Here is a 13,380-nt window from a genome sequence, read left to right on the forward strand (position 1 = left end):
AGCCCGGTACACACATTAAGATAATCTGGCCGATTTTCCCCCTTCCGACCAAGGACAGAAAACGCCCGATTATCGGATGGCTCTAAAGATTATCCTACAAGATTATCCTGTGGTGTGAGGTGTGTTAAGAGTCCATTTCTCCCGATAATCTGCTTGGAAAATGGTCGGGCCGACAATCATAAATATTAAACGTGTTCAATATTTACGACCATAAGTCCTTTTGTGTGTGGGCAACTCCCAACTCCCGACAACAACCGAGCAGGGTTGCCAGATGGGCTCGTTTTTTGGGGTGGAATTTGTGGTTTGAGACTGTGGCAACCCTGATCCCGAGTCCGATTGTGACGTGGATGGAATGTAGCCAATCAAGAAGCGAGCTGACTTCTTCTTTTCGTTCTTCGGCACTTTATATGCCCTGTCGCACATGGCTGCCTCGTACAGGTCAGTCAGGGTACTACGTTAGATCACGTTTGATCACGCAAGATTTCTGGCTTGGGGAACGAGACTCTAGAGTCTAGACTGTCTGATAGATCTTTATGTATGTGGGGTGCTGAATTGGGAATATCGGCGCACACCACACACAATAGGATCAAAACTGTTCAATCCATGTGCACCAGGCTTTCCTGGATGTTGAAGTGCCATCCAATGAATTTGGAGGTATCCGTTTGTACTCGAGCAGACAAGATGTTTCTGTATACTTCACAATATTCTGCTGCTGCTGTTAGCAGTAAGATCATCAATTAATCCAAGTTGACGGTCTACATGCCCAAACCATAATGCCTCCTCCACCATGTTTCACAGATGAGGTGGTATGCTGTACATTTTAGGCAAATCTTTTTTTCTACAAAGTTTCCTCTTGGAATCACATCTGTAAAAATCCACAAGACCTTTTTAACAGACCTCTACAGGCTTTATAGAGACTTTTTAGCTAAATGTAACCTGACCATCCTTCACCCTTACAGTGAAGTCTCTGTAGCTCGGTGACATTCACATCTACCTCCTGGAGAGGATTCCTGACATCTACCTCCTGGAGAGTATTCCTGATCTGTGGGACAGTTGTTTCGGCCAAGCTCTGAGATGGTGGAGAAAAGGATCTGGTGGTTTACTGTGTCAAACACAGTAGACAAGGCCAGAAGAATGAGTACATAGGATAGGGAAGACGCTCCAGCAGTATCCCTCCTGTTGTGTTCGGGTCAAATCTGACCGATTTACAACTTTCATCAATCATAAATATTGTGTTTTACATGTGATTGCCTCAAGGCCTTATGATATCCTCCACACTAAGCATTTGAACTCGTACAATTGCTGATCACGACGTTCATTGAATTTTGAGAGGTTTAGTCAACTTTGTAACACCTGTGGTGTTCCCAGTCAAAAATGACCACCATAGGAAATGAATGGGTAACCCTAGATTATGTTCATCCATCAGATGGAAAACATCCCCATACACACCCATACATCCACAACCATTACATTTTCAGTGTCTATTCTTTATATATTAACTGCAGTTATTCATGTTAACTGCTAGTCTGAGACATTGTTTACAGCTTAAAAGGGTGTTAAATAAAATGTGGTGATGATTAATGGTTTTTGTGTTAATGTAAGAGTAATTAAAACAAACCGGTCAAATTTGACCGGGAACACCAAAGTAGGGGGGAGAAACGAACACGACCGGAGGGGTATAGAGGGTCACCATGATAGCAAGGAGAGCAGTTTCAGTAGATTGAGCAGCCTTGGAACAGGTCAAGGAGATTGCTCTGAAAGAGATAATGTGAGAGTTGGTTACAAACAGCACCTTCATGGGTTTTACATGACAATGAAAGAAGGGATACAGGTCTGTGGTTTTGGACAACAGATGGGTCAAGTGATGGCTTCTTGAGAAGAGGTTTGACTCTGGCTGTCTTAAATGAATGAATGGCCTTTATTGTCATTGATATAGTACAGGTACCAAACAACGACATTTGGGAGGGGGGGCTCCCCTGGTGCTAGGAAAGAAAAAAAAAAAGAAGGGAAAGGAGCTGGTTTACATAAATAAAGGCTATGTACACTATCCACTATACTATACTGTACAAATAAAACACTGTGCTGTACTCTATGCTATGCTATACCTATTCTAACATTTCCTATTCTCTGCAACCTTGTGTACCCTAGGGTTGTCATATTGCACATAGTGTTATTGCACATTCATTTAAAGTGTCGCAGTTTGCAGGCTTGAAATGTACACATTTGTGCCTCAGCACTACACCTGATTTTCAATCCAGCAGCTGCCATCAATCCGTCCAGACTGTCCAGGGCCCAGAACCTACGTCTTTGCTGTGTTCAGGGCCTGGATGGCCCTGGGGTAGAAGCTGAGCTTCAGTCTGTTTGTCCTTGCGAACATGGTCCTGTACCGCCTGTTCGAGGGCAGCCGAGCAAAGTGTTCGTACCCAGGGTGGGATGGGTCTCTGGAGATCTTGGAGGCCTAAAGGCAGCCGGGACAGAGGAGCCAGTGGTCAGGGAGGAAAGGTAAGGTAAGGAAAGGAAGGATGTCGTTCAAGATGGATTTGAGAAGGGGTGAGGAGATGGGATCGAGAGAGCAGGTGGTTGCAGGACATCATCAGTGGAGCGAGGGGGAAAGTGATGATAAACCGCAGCCAAATCTAAGTGCTAGTAGTAATAGCATGGTTGTTGTGTAAATAGCTGCTAATGTCATGAGCCTTCTTTACAATGTAGTTGATATCTGCAGAGAGAGGGGGGGGGGAGGGGAAGGTGGGTTGAGGGTTCTTAGTTACTGTAGGGTGAGCATTCTTTGTTCATCCACTGTAGAAGTCTTCCTTGGCCTACTGGCCCATTTGTGATTGCTGAGGTCAGCGGTGCTTTCTTTCTTTTTTCTTAATGGTGTTACAAACTGTTGGTTTTGGTCTAAGTCTAAGGTTTTGGCTATGTTTCGGATAATTGATTCTGATATTTCAGTCTCATAATGGCTTCCTTGTCTCTCATTGACACCCCTTTCGTCCTCGTGTTGACAGACACCAAAGGCAAATGCAAAGCCTGAAATCAATGTTACACCTTGAGTGCCACTATCCCAATCAAGCACAGTTAATTGAGGCTTGAAATTATTTGGAATACAGTTTCAATCCAGCTCTATTTAGTGTGGCTTAATGTGTTGGTGAGTGCCGTCTGTCTATGTGTCTCTGCATTGTTTCTGTGGGGTCCTTATGTGTGGGTGCATGTGTGTGGGTAGGCTGTTCTTGTCTCTGCAAGTCTATATTTGTTTGTTTTTATGCTCTCAATGTGTGTGTGTGTGTGTGTGTGTGTGTGTGTGTGTGTGTGTGCGCGTGTCTGTGTGTGTGCGTGTGTGTGAGTGTGTGCGCGCGCATCTCAGTATCTTTGCGAGCATTCGTGTCCATAAGCCTCTGCATCTGCTTGTGAGTTTCTGTATGCTTCCTCTCTCTGTGTTTGTATGCATGCACGCGTGCATCCTCGCCTGCGTTTCTGTCGCCTCCCCCCCCCCCCATTTCTATGGAAATCAAAGCAGTGGCAGTCACAAGTTTACACATTCTCCTTGTTTTGACTCCATTCAATCAACTGTGTGCATAATTACCCGAGCGCCGTATGGTAATCTATTGGGACCCAAATATTGCGGTTTGACAAATCCTTCATTTGTATTCAGACGCCACACAAAGCATCAATCTTTAGCACGCAGGCTGTTTCTCTCCCCCCCCCCAACCCCCCAACCCCCCCCCCCCCCCACAATTCCCTAGAAAACAGAGCAGTGTGGAACCATCGCTGCTTGATTAGAACTCTGAGACATACTAGGATCCGTGTTTGTCATTAATATTTCCCCCCTTCCAGATGGCACTTTCCAGGTTTTGAATGCATGAGTCAGTGCTGTAACATGGTGGGTTTGGGGACTATTTTTTTGGGGGGGAAAAGGGGAAAATAAATTAAGTCACACCCTTAAGCCCAATTTATACTTCTGCGTTGAATTTACACGCGGCTACGCCGTAGCCTACGCAAGGGCTCTCCCAATTTATACGTTGGTTCCGTCTGCGTCGCGTTGGTCGGTGTACTCATAGCGGCATAATAGCGATCAAAAAACGTATTTTAGTTATGCTTGTTGTAAAGAAAATGTCTATAATGCATTGAAATGACAGTAAACTAAGATAATAAGATGGTTATCATAATTTTTCAAATCTTTATTAATAAGTAATTACAGAAAAAGTAATTGACATTTCTGTCATGGCTTCCGCCTACGAGAGAGTCGGAATCATATCGGAATCATGTGCTACCAAGCGGACCAATCACAGTGCTTACGGTTGCGTAGGCACTGCCGCGTAGTTACATTTTTGGAGAGGTGCGCGTCAACCTACGCCGTAGCCTACGGCGTAGGCTGCGGGCCTACGCAAGATTTTACGCAGAAGTATAAATTGGGCTTTATTTGTTTACTCCCTCCCCCCACACACACACCACCATCCCACCACCCACAGTGAGAGAATGAATCCTATGTTCTCGGATTGAGCTCACACTTGAAGAAAGGTTAACACCAATTGTCAATGAAAGCGGACTGGCTTTGCACTCACAGGAACATTTTTTGGAGAGATACTGTATGTTCCTAACTGGACATGGTTTCCAACCTCAATTTACCATATCTGCAACAAGTGGACATAGTCTGTATTATTATTAATCAAAAGCAGGATGACCATTTTCAGCATATGGATGAGATGTGATGACTGTGATGTTGAACTTTTTTTTCAAAGTGTGTAGTGCATGCTTGCTACTAACTGCATTATGTGACCTGTGAACTGTCAGTCTACTGTTTTTTGTTTTTTTGGGGGGGGGGGGGATCTTGCTTATATTCCGGCACCTCACACACTCATAGTTCATAATGTTGCATTGTACTTATTACATTGTCTGTCTTCTCTTCATTGTTGTGTACTGGAGGTTGTGAATGTTGAGCTTCCCACCATGCTTTATTGAAAACAGATTCCACCAACCGTGGTTGTATGGCAATAAATATATATATATATATATATATATATATTATGAACATATACAGCCCATTATTTACATCAGTTATGTTACAACACATCACACCTCCTATTCACACCTCCTCCAAGTGAGTAGGAGGAAAGGGCGGTGAGGTGGGCTAAATGGTAAAATAGGCATTGGGGCTGGCTGTAGCTGACTACAGTTCAAAGTAGTCAGCTAGCTTACAAACAGTTCAAGGTAGTCAGCTAGCTTATGAACAGTTCAAGGTGGTCAGCTAGCTTACAAACAGTTCAAGGTAGTCAGCTAGCTTACAAACAGTTCAAGGTAGTCAGCTAGCTTACAAGGAGTTCAAGGTAGTCAGCTAGTTTACCAACAGTTCAAGGTAGTCAGCTAGCTTACAAGGAGTTCAAGGTAGTCGGCTAGCTTACAAACAGTTCAAGGTGGCCGGCTAACTTATAAACTGTTAAAGGTAGCCAGCCGGCTTGCCAAGAAACAAGTGGTAGCATTGCAAAACAGCACCATGAGCACTACAGTGCAGAGAAGAGATTCAGCAAAACACAGCTAAGTGTTTATTTAACTCAAATCAAATCAACAATTGTATTTACCCCTTCCTGAGGTCAAATGTTTGAATCATTGACTTGATTAACGTTTGATAATTTCAATACTTACATTTCAATGTTCACAACACATTAAGAGACCAATTTCAGTCTCTTTCTCTGTTCTTATTTTCTTAACACACACACACACACACACACACACACACACACACACACACACACACACACACACACACACACACACACACACGCAGGAATAAAGGGAGTGTAGATTAGCACCAGCTAATAATCCTCTCTTTCAACACGTTCTGTACAGCCTCATATTTCCAAACTAAAGAGGAGTGCAGGAGAGGGATTTACAAAACATTAAAGGCTGCTCTCTCTCCATCACAGTGCACGGCCCCTCTCAGGGGCTGCTGTACACAGTGGGATTTGTGATGCCAGAGTAAACTAAACCCATACATCACCTACAGATCAGAGCCCTCAGAGAGAGTAGCCCAAGCCAATCATTTTGAGGTTAAGCAATGTAATTTGGGATGTTGTTAAAGTGCAATTTATTTTGGCTGTCAGGGAGAGTTCAAAATTATATTTCCTTTCAATAAGACAAGCGTGTTAATACTGAAAGATCCACTGTTGCTGTTGCAGATGCGTTGGGTTTGTATTTCCTCACACTCTACAGGGCCTTGCCAATGTGACTGTAATTACTATTGTAATTACTCCGTTTTCAATACGATTTTGAATATTATTTTATTTAAAATTATACTATGAATATTTGTTTACTTTTCAAAAAAATACCGTTTGAGAGAGGACGCTGGCGTTGCTTGTTCGCCGCTTCTCCGCCCGAAATCTCTAGAGGTGTAATTGCAGTATACAGAGTAGATTGTCCTACAAAGACACTTAGATTTAGATTAGTAATCAAAACATTAATTAGACCCCTATACTTTCTTTTATTTATCTTTTGTTTCTTTTTATTATTACTACTCGATCTTTTCAGTTTGGAAAACGTCTTTGAGTGTCTAGAAAAGCGCTATATAAGTCCAATTTATTATTACAGTGTAATGTTTGTTTATGGTTTTTCTTCGTTTATGAGGGTCTATTTTAGCCTACAATCAGGCTTATTTTCCAAGGGTCCATAAAGACAAATATTACTGACAGAAAATGTACAATACAGTACACACAAAAATGTATCAAAGGTCAAATTGGAAATCAATGCCATACAAGAAATATGAATGTGCACCAAAAATCCCTGAAGGAGGTAGGTTTCGGCACATTTCTTAAAACATCTAACATTGCTAAATTAAAACTCCTCATCTAACTCACATGGAATGGAATGGAATGGAATGGACTTTATTTGTCATTGCTACAGTACAGGTACCAAACAACGAAATTTAGGAGGGGTGGCTCCCCTGGTGTTTAGGAAAGGAAAAAGAAAACACATTTTAGAAAGAGCATAGATGCATAAAATCACAAGAAGGTAAGGAGCTGGTTTACATCAATAAAGGCTATGTACACAATCCACTGTACTATACTGCACAGATAGTCAACTAGGGTTGTCATATTGCACAAAAAGTATTTTTTCACATTATTTTAAAGTGTCACAGTTTGCAGGCTTGAAAATGTACATGTTTGTGCCTCAGCACTAGCTGCCATACAATCCGTCCGGACTGTCCTGGGCCCAGAACTTAGGCCTTTTCTGTGTTCAGGGCCTTGACGGCCCTGTGGTAGAAGCTGTTCTTCAGTCTGTTTGTCTTAGCGGCCGGGGTCCTGTACCTCCTGTTCGAGGGCAGCTTGACAAAGTGTTCGTGCCCAGGGTGGGTCGGGTCCTTGGAGATCTTGGAGGCCCTCCTGAGACAGCGTGTTTTGTACAGCTCCTCCAGAGAGGGGAGGGGGTGATCTTCTGTGCTGTTCTCACGACTCTCTGTAGCTCGATTCTCTCCGCTGTTGTGCAGCTGTGGAACCAGTTGGAGATGCCGAAGGTGAGGATGCTCTCCACTGCGCCGTGGTAGAAGGCCACCAGTATCTCCTGCTTGTTGTGTTGTTTCCTGAGGCATCTCAGGGTGTATAGCCGCTGTTGTGCCCTCTTGATGGTGCCTTTAGTGTTGTTCTTCCAGGCCAGGTCATCCCGCATGTTGTGTCCCAGGAATCGTAGGGTTGAGACTATCTCCACGCTCTCTCCGTCGATGAGCAGGGGCTGGATCTCGGACTTTTTCCTCCTGAAGTCTACGATGAATTCCTGGGTCTTTGACTTGTTTAGCAGCAGGTTGTTAACCTTGCACAGCTTGCTCAATTGCTCTACCTCATCCCTGTACGCCGCCTCGTCCCCCCCCGAGATACATCCCACCACGGTGGTGTCGTCTGCAAACTTTACGATGTAGTTGCTGGGGTGGATGGGGGTGAAGTCGTGGGTGTAGAGGTTGTAGAGGATGTGGCTTAGCACGCAGCCCTGGCTTCGTGTTGGGGTAGACCCGGACACGTTTGTCCACGGTGACTGAGTTGGTGCAGTTCACTATGTGGTTCAGAACCGACGACGTGAACTGTTCCAGGTCCTCATGCTCATATTCCTGCCATGAGGTGTCATTCAGGCAGATCTGCAGTGGAGCGGACCCTGCTGGCCAGGTTCTGACAGTCTTAGTGGTGATGGGAGCACTTTTCCTCATGGGAGTGTAGGCTGGGATCAGGAGGATGGACACGTGGTCAGACATGCCTAGATGAGCTAGCGGTCTAGCCTTGTAGGCAAGCTTGATGTTGGTGTATACCTTGTCCAGTGTTTTTTCTCCTCTTGTTGCACATTTAACATGCTGATAGAACTTGGGTAGTACTACCTTCAGGTCAGCATGATTAAAGTCCCCCGCGATTATATGCACTGCCTGAGGGTCCGCGCTCTGTCCACTACTGATGACGTCATTGTATCAATGTGCACACACACACTTGGTCGCCATTCACAAAGCTGAACTTTATTCGTCTCGTTGTACATTCAACATGCAGTAGCTGGTATAGCGCCCCTACAGGCCACTATCGGTACATCTCCCTTTTTCTAAGGATTAAGATGAAGTTGATCTCAGAGAATAACAGTTCACAGATATTACAAGTCTATATCTGTGGTGGCCTGGGAAAACCCGTCGGATGTCGCTGGCGTTCGTTTGTGGCAAAGAGCAAAAATAGACGGAAATCGCGATTTTGGCGATTTTGATATTATGTGGTATTCTAGTACTTTGAACTCCATACTACATTATGGTGAATAAACATTTTAAGAAAACAAAAGAGAAAGTACTTGTTTTATACCGACGAGGCGAGCAGACTAACACCGCATCACAAGCAGACAAACGAGACCGGCCGATCTGCATAGGCTCCTCCCCCGACCCGGAGGAGAAAGGGGTCGGGGGCAGCATGGGGGCAGCATTTCTTACCTTTCACTTTTTTTGACATGATACATTAAAATGCTCATAACTTTTTAAAATAAAGGGCTATCTCAGTCATTCAACCAGTTATTTATGGAAATATAAAAAAATGAAAATGTCAAAATGCCAGCATGTGAAGGGTTTTCCCAGGCCACCACACATATCTATAGCTTAGCATACGTACTAGAATTCTCAAGATGTACTCTCCAGCTTGTACAAATAAACAATGTAACGGTACTCTAAACAGTACAATTATTACACTTCTCTTACCTCTTTCCTTTTTTTTTTTCAATGAAAACAAACTGTAATGGAACCATACAGCATCAATTCACAAATAACCTGAGTCCAGAAACAAACAGTAATGACCCTGAGAACAGAACTCCAAGTCCGCAATAAAAAATAAAATAAAAATAATAAACCCACCCTTTCTGTGCGTGTTATTAGCACTCCTCTACAAGTCTCCTAGATTTGACAATGGACCTACTCGGCCTTTGAACCCGCTCCACCCCAGCGGAGGGTGACTCGACAGGAGGGCTGTCCGTGTCTGATTGAGTATGCCCCCCTTCTATTTGCTCTCCCGGAGTCTCCCTGTCATTGCCATTCTCTGCAGACTGTGGTTCTGGGCGTGGAATCTTCAACAGGTGTCTCCGGTTCCTGCGGATTGTATTGCCATTCTCGGTAAGTACCTCGTATGATCTTGGAGCAGTCTCTTTAAGCAGTTCCACTTGCTAGCGGCCCTCTCATGCACCCTCTCATGCACCGCGTCCACCGATGCTGGTTCGGGCTCGAATGACTTGAGCTGCATTTTGGCGCTCTCTGACGCCTGGCAGATTTGTACTGCCTTCTCCAGGCTCAAATCGGATTCTCTGAGCAGTTGCATTCTCACCTTCTTGTCGACAACGCCGATGACGATCTGATCCCTTATTAGCGAGTCACACAATGTGCCAAAGTTGCACGACTGGCTTTTCAGACGCAAGTCCGTGACAAACTGTTCAATGGATTCTGACTCGGTCTGTACTCTGTTGCGAAAAACATACCGTTCGTACGTCTCATTTTTTCTAGGTGTGCAATATTCCTCAAACTTTGCTTAAAAGCTTTCCAGTTCTCGTGGACATTTCCACTTAACTTCAACTCGTCCGGCGACCGAATGTTATTCATCTTTGTAGGCTAGTGTCACCCCACTCCTGGTACCATGTATCAATGTGCACACACACACTTGGTCGCCATTCACAAAGCTGAACTTTATTCGTCTCGTTGTACATTCAACATGCAGTAGCTGGTATAGCTCCCCTACAGGCCACTATCGGTACAGTCATGTAGCCGCGCCAATGCTAAGCTAGCATCTGCGCTTGGTGCGATGTAAATAGCTGTTATGTACACCGCGTTGAATTCCCTCGGGAGGTATGTGGGTCGGCATTTAACAGTCAAGTATTCCAGGTCTGGGGAGCAGTGGCTACTTACAGTTTTCGTGTTTAAACACCAGCTGTCCTTCGTAGATATAATGAGGCCGCCTCCGCGCGTCTTCTCACTAAGCAATGTCCGGTCAGCTCGGTGAAGCGAGCGGCCCTCTAAGCCGACCGCAGAGTCGATGATGGTAGCGTTGAGCCAGGTCTCTGTGAGAATAATCACACAGCTGTCCCCCACGGTGTTGTTGGTAGCTACCTGCAGTCTCAGTTCGTCCATCTTGTTAGCGAGTGATCTCACGTTGGAGAGGAATATACTCGGCAAAGCTGGCTTGTCCGGGCTCCTCCTCAGCCTAGCTAGCAGGCCTCCCCTGCGGCCTTGGCGTTGTTTACGGTCTCGACACCGACGTTTGCGTCTGAGAGGCGGGATCGCGTACCATTGTTCTCCCGGTGTCCGAGCGATATCGTGTGGGATCTGCTGTTGCTTCAGGAAATCCGCTGTTACTGTCTTCTCGTTTTGCGCACCAACTTCTAGTAGGTCTAGTCTGCTGTAGGTACTATTTACACAACAGTTCCCGTAAGTACTGACATAAAAATGTACATACAAATGTGTTTAAAAACGCTAAAAAGCACCGACGTCGGTAGCCCCTCCAGCCTCGCGTGTGATCGCGCCGCCATCTATGCTAGAAGAATCAGTCGATACAGCCGCCATACCATGACCTGACCAGCAGATAGCATTATGGAGTTGCTGTATCGAATGCATCGATAGATCGACACTTTTTCCAACACAATTGTGTTGAATGTGTCAATGCTTCGAAAGCTTCGTCTCCCCCATCACTACTAAATGGAATGGTACGTACTAATTAACACAAACAACCTAAAGCTAAGTGTTGACAAACTAACAAACAAAACACAACCAAACAGTCAACTAACAATGAGACACAATGAGGAACATTCAAACAGACGGGCAGCCCTCTGATTGGAGGATGGGTAGCCCTCTGATTGGACAGGAGTGGAATGATGAATAGATTGGCCAATTGACGACACCTGGATGGAGAATGACAGAGGAGAACACAGAAGGGAAGGAAACACATGTGGACCAGGGGCGGCGCTAGGGGGTGGCTACTGGGGCTCAAGCCCCGGATGTTTTCTGAAAAGCCCCGAATGTTTTACTTAAAAAAAAATATAAAAATCTTGAGTAACGTGCAGTACCGGAGTCCAACAGAGAGGCAGCAGCTGCGCGACATTAGCCTGCGTACTGCGTAGCCTGCCCTGCCCTGAAGAAGAAGTGATCTCAATCAGTGCCTGACTTGCAAAATTGTAAGGATGGATATCCCAAAGTTGTTTTCAACAAAACAAGCGCCAAGAACTGTTGCAGCAGCAGTATCAGCAGCAAGAATGACATCACCAGCAGTGATGACATAGATGATGTTTCAGGTTTGTGAATCTTATTAGAAAGGTGACTGACTCACTGACACTACTTTTCCGGTTTGCTGATGCTAGCTGGCTATCATAACATAACGTTATGTTATAATGAAAATGAAACATAGCAAGGTACTGTTACGGTACATGGTAAGAAATCAAACAAAGGATAATACTTATACAAATAAAGTGAATAACAGGCTGATAGTCTTTGATATCTGCACTCTGGTTGACTGAGTAACAAGTGAAAAAGAATGATGTAGCGTTAATGTTACAGCTAGTAAACATGGAGTAACCACATTAAGTATGCCCTTATGGTAGTATGTATGTATACAGAACATGACTCAAATCTATCCTAAGATGTAACGCTAACTAACTAAGTTTGTTTAATGTCCCAGGGGGGATTTGATTTCACAGTACTATACACAGGCCAACAATACATGTAATATATCGTCATATAACACAGGACAAGACTCTAAATACAATATAAGTGGTGAGCACAGAGTCTGCCCTGATATACATACTGTAACATAACTAGCCTCAGCCCATCAATGATGTAATTCTATACAAATATAAATGATGGTGACTGACTGACAGGGGGAGCTACGTGTGCTGACCTCCCTCTGTGCCCAGAACCACCACAATTAGTTTGCTTCATTAAAGGGTGTGAATGTATATGTGTTCTCCAGTGCCTTTTGTCCGCTTTAAGGTGGTGGTAAGTTGAAGGTTGAAGGCAAAATTTTCCGGCGCTCCGCGCGCACATTACATTCTCCCTCTGGGCTAAGCCCCGGATCTCCTACGATCCTAAATCCGCCCCTGATGTGGACTAATTCAGCACATGTGAATTAATTCAGCCCAAATTTTCGGGACATCAAGGCGGCGCCAGGACACCTGTCAATCACGATGTGACAACAATGATTGGAAGATGATGCTAGGAGTTTGGGCTGTAAAAAATCAGCCCATTTAGATATACCGTATCCTGCGTTTTTTGTGACTATTCGGTGCTGTTGCTGCTCTAGGTTCCACCAAAATCAATCAGTTCTAAGGTTTAACAATTATTATATATGAATTATATTATTCAACAATTATTATATTTAAATATTTCTTTAATTTAATGACTTTCTCATATTTATTGTAAAAGATAGGGGGGGCTTAGCCCTGCTAGTCCATTGATACCAGCCGTCCCTGGTTGCGCTTGAAGTGTTAACTGCTTTTCATTCTCTGGTACCCTGCAATGAAAATGAAGTTGAATCTAATCTTTGGAATCTTGCTCTTCGATCAACAACAGTCAACAACAATCAACACATCAATAATACAATATAATATAGTAAAACAGTGACAGTAGTAGTAGTAGTAGTAGTAGTAGTAGTAGTAGTAGTAGTAGTAGTAGTAGTAGTAGTAGTAGTAGTAGTAGTAATAGTAGTAGTAGTAGTAGTAGTAGTAGTAGTAGTAGTAGTAGTAGTAGTAGTAGTAATAGTAGTAGTAGTAGTAGTAGTAGTAGTAGTAGTAGTAGTAGTAGTAGTAGTAGTAGTAGTAGTAGTAGTAGTAGTAGTAGTAGTGTGTAGTGTAAGTAACAGTCATAATGACTGTAATTATAGTGTGTAGTAGCAATAGTAATACAATGTCAAGTGT

The sequence above is a fragment of the Nansenia antarctica genome (assembly GCF_963989245.1).
Source record: "Nansenia antarctica genome assembly, chromosome: 4".
NCBI classification, from domain to species: domain Eukaryota; kingdom Metazoa; phylum Chordata; class Actinopteri; order Argentiniformes; family Microstomatidae; genus Nansenia; species Nansenia antarctica.